The following is a 9,046-nucleotide window of genomic DNA, read 5'->3' as shown; positions in this document are numbered from 1 at the left end:
AATGTTTTATTGATACCCAAAGAACGGGGTAGATCTAACTGAAATGCCACCGGATTGATAACCCTAGTGATCTTATAAGGACCGATGAACCGGGGGCCTAACTTATGAGATGGCTGTCTCAACTTCAAATTCTTGGTAGACAACCAGACGAAGTCTCCTAATTTGAAGCTGCAGGGTCTTTTCCGCTTATCAAAAACCCTTTTGGTCACTAATGACACAGACACAAGGGCTTTCTTCACTTTCCTCCAAATACCTCTAAGGACCGAAACCACAGAGGAACCACCAGGCGTGGAGTCCAGGGGGTCAAAAGAATTGGCCTTAGGATGATGCCCATACACACAAAGGAAGGGAGAGATCCCTGTAGCAGAGTGAGCCGCGTTGTTATAGGCAAACTCCGCCATGGACAGATGAGCCACCCAGTCAGTCTGACACTTGGAGACATAACACCTGAGGAACTGCTCCAAGGACTGGTTCACCCTTTCAGTCTGCCCATTAGACTGCGGATGGTAGCCTGACGACAAGCTGACAGAAATCTGGAGATCGGAACAAAATGCCCTCCAGAATTTGGCCACAAACTGGGATCCGCGGTCAGAGACCACATCAAGTGGCAACCCGTGGAGGCGCACAACATGCAGCATAAATAATTCAGACAGGCATCTGGCCGATGGCAGCCCAACCAATGGAACGAAGTGCGCCATCTTCGAAAACCTGTCAACGACAACCCAGATGGCTGTCATCCCCGAGGATTTGGGCAAGTCCACCACAAAATCCATTGAAATGTGGGTACATGGCTTAGATGGAATAGAGAGTGGATGTAATGGGCCAACAGGAACCCCTCTAGGAGTCTTATTTCGGGCACAGATGTCACATGCCCGAACCCACTGATCCACATCCCTAGCCACCGAGGGCCACCACACCGCCCTAGATAGCAACTCCCGAGTTCTGGCAATACCCGGGTGACCTGCCGACTTCTTGGCATGGAATTCCAGAAACACTCGCTGTCTTAACCTAGGGAGGCACAAACAAAAGACCTACCGGAAGGTCTGGAGGAGCCTGCTCCTGTGCTCTAAGGACTAATGACAAGAGGTCCTGGGTAATGCCCACTTTAATACATGATGGGGACACAATGGGCAATGGCTCCTCGGTGGTCTCCTGGATTGGAGCAAAACTCTGCGAGAGCGCATCAGCCTTGATGTTTTTTGACCCAGGGCGATATGTTATCAAAAAATTAAAGCGAGCAAAAAACAAAGCCCATCGTGCCTGCCTGGCATTGAGGCGCTTCGCTGACTCTAAATATGCCAAATTCTTATGGTCGGTGAGAATTGAGACCACAAACTTAGCCCCCTCAAGCCAGTGTCTCCACTCCTCGAGTGCATCCTTAATAGCCAACAATTCCCGGTTACCCACGTCATAATTAATCTCGGCAGGCGAAAATTTACGGGAAAAGTAAGCACAGGGATGAAGGCGATTATCAGACACCCCCATCTGAGAGAGCACTGCCCCAATACCCATCTCAGAGGCATCCACCTCCACCACAAAAGGACGCTCTGGATCTGGGTGTCGCAGCACCTTGGCCGAGACAAATGCCCTTTTGAGACGGGCAAAAGCCGCTTTGGCCTCACAAGACCAGTGAGCAACATCCGCCCCTTTCTTAGTGAGTGCCACCAAGGGCGCCACTATAGACGAAAATCCAGCGATAAATCGTCTATAAAAATTTGCAAAGCCCAGAAAACGCTGAAGCGCCTTCAAACTAGTGGGCTGCACCCAATCCAGGACTGCCTGTACCTTGGAACCCTCCATTTGGAAACCTTCTGGGGAGATAATATATCCTAGAAATGCGATTTGCTGAACTTCAAATTCGCACTTCTCCAGCTTCGCCCCAAGCCGGTGGTCTCTGAGTTTCTGGAGGACTAAGCGTACATGCTTCCGATGTTCCTCCAGGGAATGGGAGAAGATTAGGATGTCATCTAAGTATACAACTAAGAATCTATCCAAATATTCCCTGAGCACATCGTTCATGAAGTCCTGGAAGACTGCCGGGGCATTACAGAGCCCAAAAGGCATCACCAAATATTCATAATGCCCTGAGTGAGTATTAAAGGCAGTCTTCCATTCATCCCCCTCTCTTATTCGGATTAGATTGTACGCACTGCGTAGGTCAATCTTAGAAAAAATGGTGGCAGTACGAAGCTGGTCAAACAAGACCGAAATGAGAGGCAGTGGGTATGAGTTTTTAATCGTGATACGGTTCAATTCCCTGAAGTCGATGCAGGGTCGCAACGAACCGTCCTTTTTACCCACGAAGAAGAACCCCGACCCAACTGGAGACTGTGAAGGTCTGATAAATCCCTTAGCCAAGTTCTCCTGAATGTACTCTGCCATAGCCTGAGTCTCAGGACGTGACAGGGAGTACAACCTGCTCTTGGGAAGCTTAGCATTCGGCAACAAATCAATGGCACAGTCATAGGGGCGATGGGGAGGTAGTACCTCTGCAACTCTTTTGGAGAACACGTCCGCAAAATCTGCATAACATCCTGGCAATCCTGGCAAACTTAGCTGCGAAAGCCTGACTGGAAGGCTCAAGCAACTCCTGAAACAATCAGTACCCCAACTAAGAATCTCCCCAGAGACCCAGTCAAATTGAGGATTGTGAGCCCTTAACCAGGGTAACCCCAACACCAATGGGGCAAAAGTACAGACAGTCACATAAAAGGACAATTTTTCAGAGTGTGTGGCTCCAATAAACAAAGAAATCTGGCTAGTGCAAGAGGTAATTTTACCTTGGGATAATGGTTCCCCGTTTAACCCACAAATCTCAATTTCCGATGCCAAGGGTACTAAGGGAACAGAGTGTTTCAGGGCGAATTGGCGGTCCATAAAAACCCCGTCGGCCCCACTGTCCACAAAGGCCTCAGTCTTGACAGTTTGACCGAGGATCTTCAAGGTCACCGGAATGATAAAAGTCTTCTTGGGAAATTCTGACTTCTGACCTGACAGGATATTTCCCATCACCCTCAGGCCCTGAAGTTTTCCGTCTTTTCTGGGCATGATACTACCACATGACCTTTATTCCCACAGTACAAACATAACCCCTGCTGTCTCCTCCGCGTCTTCTCACGCGAGGAGAGGCGGGCAGCCCCAATCTGCATAGGCTCCTCGGAAAATTCCTCAGAGTCTGAGGTTCCTTTGGGAAAGAAAGAAACCTCGGTCTCCCTTTCAAGCCTGCGCTCTCTCAGCCGTCTATCCACCCGAATGGATAACTGCATGAGCTGATCCAAGCTATCAGGCAAGGGATATTGTACCAGTTGGTCTTTTAACTGGTTAGAAAGACCTCTTCGGTACTGGTGACTCAGGGCTGGGTCATTCCACTGGGTATCATGGGCCAACCTCCGAAACTCCGTACAATAAACCTCAACTGGCCTTCGCCCTTGCTTAAGGATCGAAATCTGAGCCTCGGCTGAGGCCGTCTTGTCAGGGTCATCATACAACATGCCCAGTGCCGTAAAAAAAGCATCAACACTTTTAAACGACGGACAGTCAGTCTGCAACCCATATGCCCAGACCTGTGGGTCTCCTTGTAGCAAGGAAATCACTATGCCCACCCGCTGAATCTCCGACCCAGAAGACTGAGGCCTAAGCTGGAAATATAGCTTGCAGCTCTCCTTGAAACAAAAGAACTGCAAGCGATCTCCAGAAAAACGATCCGGGAGATTTACTTTCGGCTCCTTAACCCCTGAAGGTACTGCTGCTGCGGGAGCTCCGCCAGCGGCCTGCGAGGTGTGCATTTTAATGGACAAATCATTAAATTGTCGAGTCAGGACCTGCACCTGATCGACCACCTGTTGCAAAGTATTTTGAGGGGTATGCTCCATATTCCCACAAAATTTCAACAGGAGTATTAGGCTGCTGAATATGTTATGCACACCAGTGCCAGCAGGAATGTACTGGTGTCTGAACGGTGTGGGATGCAAAACAAATGAACTCACAGACAGACTGGGGAATATGACATTACATACACAGAAGGTGATAGGGTAACAAAATAAACACAAAGTGAACAGAGAAGCCCAAAGGCTAAGAAACTGGGTGTCTCCCTAGTATTAGAAATGCTCAGATGGAAAGAAGCGAGATGTAGTGATTTAATACGTAGAGAACCCGAAATGCTGTTGCTAAGGGCAACAGCAAAACCCTAAAGGGTTACCAACGGGTGTGGCAGTAAACTCCTTGGTCAGAGATGGAATAATAGACACAAGGAGAGTCTCCACAATCCTAGTCCTCACTTGCAGTGCACTGGTTCAGCTTACTGCCACTAAACTGACACCTGAACACCTTGCACAGTGAGAAAGGATTTTGGCAGGCAAGTCTGAGAATACAGCCGCAAACTTGCTAGGGTCACAGAGTAGCAAAAGAACCCCAGCAGGTTAAACGACTGACTCCAGTCTTACTGCTAGGTCTGGATTGGCAGAGTGTAATACCAAATCCCAAGGCCTATTTGCAGTAAGCAACAAACAAATACAAAGTTTACACAGTACTAGCTAGCTTTCAGGAACTGACTAACCAACAAAGATTCAGCAGCATCTGCCTAACCTGAGAAGAGGGTTTATATAGCAGGTGCTGTCCACGCCCCACTCAGACCTCACAGACTGTGAGCACAAAAACCAGCACCGGATCCCCTGCCGTGCACAGAGCCTGTAACCACTGCACAGCAAAAGACCCGAACCGGAGTATCAGCTACGCTCAGGTTACTCCGCTAGCACTTGTCTCCCGATTGCCATGACGACGTGGCAGCACAGAGCAGGAGACCCTAACACATATAGCAGCAGAGGACACCACCACTGTGACTGGCTGGACTGATGCAGCATAAGACACTACACTGGACTGAGCAACAGAAGATAGCACTGGAATCGCACATCTCTAGTCTCTAGATTCAGACATTGACTTCATCACCGGCCGACTAGAAATGTACTGTGGATTTGAGTGTTTATGGAAGATCAAAGCCAAGGGCTATTCTGATAAAGTGCGATGGAATGTGGCCTTGGAGGAGCTAGTGGAGTACTGAAGGCCCTTTGTGTCCGTTGCTGACAAAGAATGGGTCAAGAAAAAGATCCAGAACCTGCATACGGTGTTCCTCAAAGAACACAAAAAAATGGAACAGTCTAAAAGGTCTGGAGCAGGTTCTTCCTAAATTTACAAGACCTCGCTCTGGTACAACCTCATGCTGGAGTTTGTCCTGGACCAGGAGGCTTCCCGGACAGGTTTCACCTCCCTCCCTCGGACTGCCACACCGGAGCCTGAAGACGGTGACCTATCTCTGTCGGCATCTGTAAGTATATTTTTATTTATATGTCTTTACGTTTTTACAAGTTCCACCGTCAGTCCAACACAGTACACTAATTAAATGTGAGCCTCTTGCCAATCGACTGCACCTACCCCATTAAAATAGGCCAGCTAGTCGTCCCTTACCTGTTTTGCCTGTAGACTCGACCTAAAATGGAGTGGAGGTGGTTCCACAGAGGGAAATGGTGAAGTCTCCTCTGGGTGTTCTGGATCTGGGTCTCCTGGCGCTTCTCTGGGCAGTGTCCTATTGTGGGTGGTTTTGCTGCGCCAATAGTTATGCAGGACATAGCACGCAGTCACCATCCAATCAATCTTCTCCACCTGCAAATTGATAGCCGTAAGGAATGTGCAGAAGTGGCTAGACAGGATCCCAAAAGTGTTCTCTACAATTCATCGTGCCTGGGATAGCCTATAATTGTAGATGCGCTTCTCCCTTGTCATGCGCCTTTGGGGGTACGGCTTCATAATGTTCTCGTGGAGTGCAAATGCCTCATCAGCCACGAAAACAATATTGAGGCTGTGCTGGGTTTGCTTCCTAGATGGCAAGTTCAGGGTCTTTGTGGTGAGCCGCTCGTAGAAGGTGGTATTCTTCAGCGACCCACCATCTGATGCACGTCCGTTTTTGCCAACGTCAATGAAGATGAATTCACAGTTGGCATTCACCACTGCCATCAACACAATGCTGAAATACCCTTTCTAATTATAATAAAGGGATCCGCTGTTTGCAGGAGGGTTGATGCGGACGTGCTTGCCATCTATCGCTCCCCCACAGTTCGGGAAATGCCAGGTGGTGGCAAACTTCTCTGCCATGGCTTGCCATTCTGATGTACTTGCAGGGAGCTGTAAAAAAATAGAAATAAAAAATTAAAACATGTATTTCAACAGTGTATTTTTTTTTATCTACTACAGATTGGAAGTGTGGAGATTCCCTCCACCCCAGACCTCAGCATCATCCAAGATATGGAGGAATCCCAGCCCCAAGTTCCTACACCTGAAACACCCGCTACCCCTGATACCTCTGCAGCACCAGCTCCTCTGCCGCGCCCCCGGAAGAGAAGCAAAAAAAAAAAAAAAACAGACCTCCTATTCGAGGAAATAAAGTCAGGACTTGCCCAGCCCTTCCGCCCGACCACTACTCCAAATTTGGGGAATTTATTGCTTCTGCAATGTAAAAGCCAACCCCCGGGTAAATCGGAGCAGATTCAGCGTCTCAATTTAAAGATGCTTAACAAAGCCTGAAAATCCAAACTCCATGATGATGTCGTAATATTCGACTGCCGTACTCCCACCCAATCCCATCCTATTCCGCCCACCCAACCCCATCTCATTCTGCCCACCCAACCACAGCTTACTCCCCCACCCACCTGCTCCTCAGCCATATGCTCTGCTATGCTGGAGGCAGAGGAGGACATGTCCCAGTTTGAAGATTTGTAGGCAAATGTAAAGATATGAGACAGAGGGTAAAACTGTATTTATGGCGTTTCAATCTTTATAGCGTTTAAAGTACTTTTTATTCCTTTTGTTCCATTATCTATCTGGCTTGTATCACTATTACCACATGTGTGTGTACATTCGTTAGCCTATATATTCTGAACTATAATCTTACTCAGGTAAATACAGGTGGGCTGTGACCTGGCACATAGTGCTGTCATATGTTATTGTAGGAGGATGCCAGTCTGTGTATGAGGTTGCAAGTTATCATGGATAATCCTGTTTAACCCATCTATTATCCTTATATGGTCACACAGGAAATACATTTGAGAGCCAGGTAATGTCTCTGAAGATGCTCCTCCACAGGGGACAATCAAGACTTAAACCAATTTCCCTGTCACTGTTCCTTCTGTTTACTTTTCTCTGTTAAATCCTGGGCTCTCACAGACAACTCGGAGCCTGACCCAGCATGTGGTCAGCAGGAGAAGGCCAGCTGTGGGAGGGAGTAGGGAGATACCTGAGGTGGGATCCCACCAATCAGGAACCTGTGTGTCCTCCCCAGGTGAGCGCGGCATGCTGGGCATTTGGAAGGTTTTAAAAGAGGTTGCACAGGTCAGCTTCTCATGTTAGTTGCAGGACTCTGGCTAAGGTGTGATTCTCTGCCATTGTACCTTGTGGAACGCATCACCAGTGCTGTGTGGACTTAAGCGTATTTACTCCTGCATGGACTTATACACATTCTCCTGTGGACTAATCTGCTATCACTGCTGTGTGGACTCAGTGATAGTTCGGCTGTGTGGACCTGTTTATCTGTAACTTCTGTGTGGAATTGCTGTGGACCTAAATCCTCTACTGGGACTTATTATTTGGATTGCTACCTGTATATTGTTTCTGGGCTATATTTACTGCTGTGTCCTGTGTGATATCTATTCCTGTGTGCAGTGAGAACTAAACCATCACTTTGGTTTCATCTGCTTTGTGTCTGAGTGATTAGAAGAACCCCGTATCCTCACAGCATCTTATAATTCCCAATAAATATAGGGGGTCATTCCGAGTTGATTGCACGCTGCGATCAGGTTATTACAACGCATGCGTATGCACCGCAATGCGCACACGTGTTGTACAGGTACAAACAGCATTGTTGCTGTGCAATGCTTCTAGCAACAATTCCATTCACACAGCCGTTCGCAAGGAGCTTGACAGAAAGAGGGCGTTTATGGGTGTCAACTGACCGTTTTCTGGGAGCAGGGCCGGCGCTACCACTAGGCAGCTTTAGGCAGCTGTCCATGGGCGGCGACCACTGGAGGGCGGCACCACACACTGAATAAATTACCAGCTGGCAGCTCCCCCTGCGATTGGCTCCCACGTCATGTTGCCTGCTCCCACTTCCCCCGCAATTGTGCTCCCCCTGTGATTATGTTCCCAAATGTTAGCCGCCTCCCCCCTCCTGCATCTTGTTACCCACTCCCACCCCCTGCGATCGGCTCCTGCATCTTGTTATCCGCTGACCACCCCCCCTCCTTCACGCGATCCCGCAATTGGCTCCTGCATGTTTTTACCAGCTACTCCCCCCGCAATTGGACACCCGCTCTCGATTGTTACCCGCTGCCTCCTCCTCCCTCCTGCATCTTGTTACCAGCAACTTCCTGTCCCCGCTCCGCTGCGATATCAGTGGGTGTCCCAGAGGACTCGGCCCCCGCCTGCCAGTAGGACCAAAACCCGGGCATGGAGGAGGAGGCAGAAGATGAGTTGGGTCCGTGGATGGCAAAGCGGGCTGACATCTGCGAGAAGCAGCGCACACCCGGGAGTTACCCTCTCACCTTGTGTCAGTAAGTGGTGTCTGTTTAGTGTGTTTGTGTCACTAAGTGGTGTCTGTGTGTGTTTGTGTCAGTAAGTGGTGTCTGTTTGTGTCAGTAAGTGGAGTCTGTGTGCATTTGTGTCAGTAAATGGTGTTTGTGTAAGTGGTGTCTGTGTGTTATCAAGTGGTGTCTGCATGTTAGTAAGTGGTGTCTGCAATCTTGTCAGTAAGTGGTGTCTATGTAGGGTGTGTTTGTCAGTAAGTGGTGTTTGTGTGTGTATCAGACACCACTTACTGACAAATGCATACTGACACACATACACACACACACACTACTTACACACTACTTACTGACACACACACACACACACACACACACACACACACACACACACCACTTACTGACACAAACACACACAGACACCACTTACTGACACAAATGCACATACTACACAGACACCACGTCTGTGTAGTATGTGCATT

Source organism: Pseudophryne corroboree, chromosome 5, assembly GCF_028390025.1.
Source record: "Pseudophryne corroboree isolate aPseCor3 chromosome 5, aPseCor3.hap2, whole genome shotgun sequence".
NCBI classification, from domain to species: domain Eukaryota; kingdom Metazoa; phylum Chordata; class Amphibia; order Anura; family Myobatrachidae; genus Pseudophryne; species Pseudophryne corroboree.
This window is presented reverse-complemented; position numbering follows the sequence as displayed.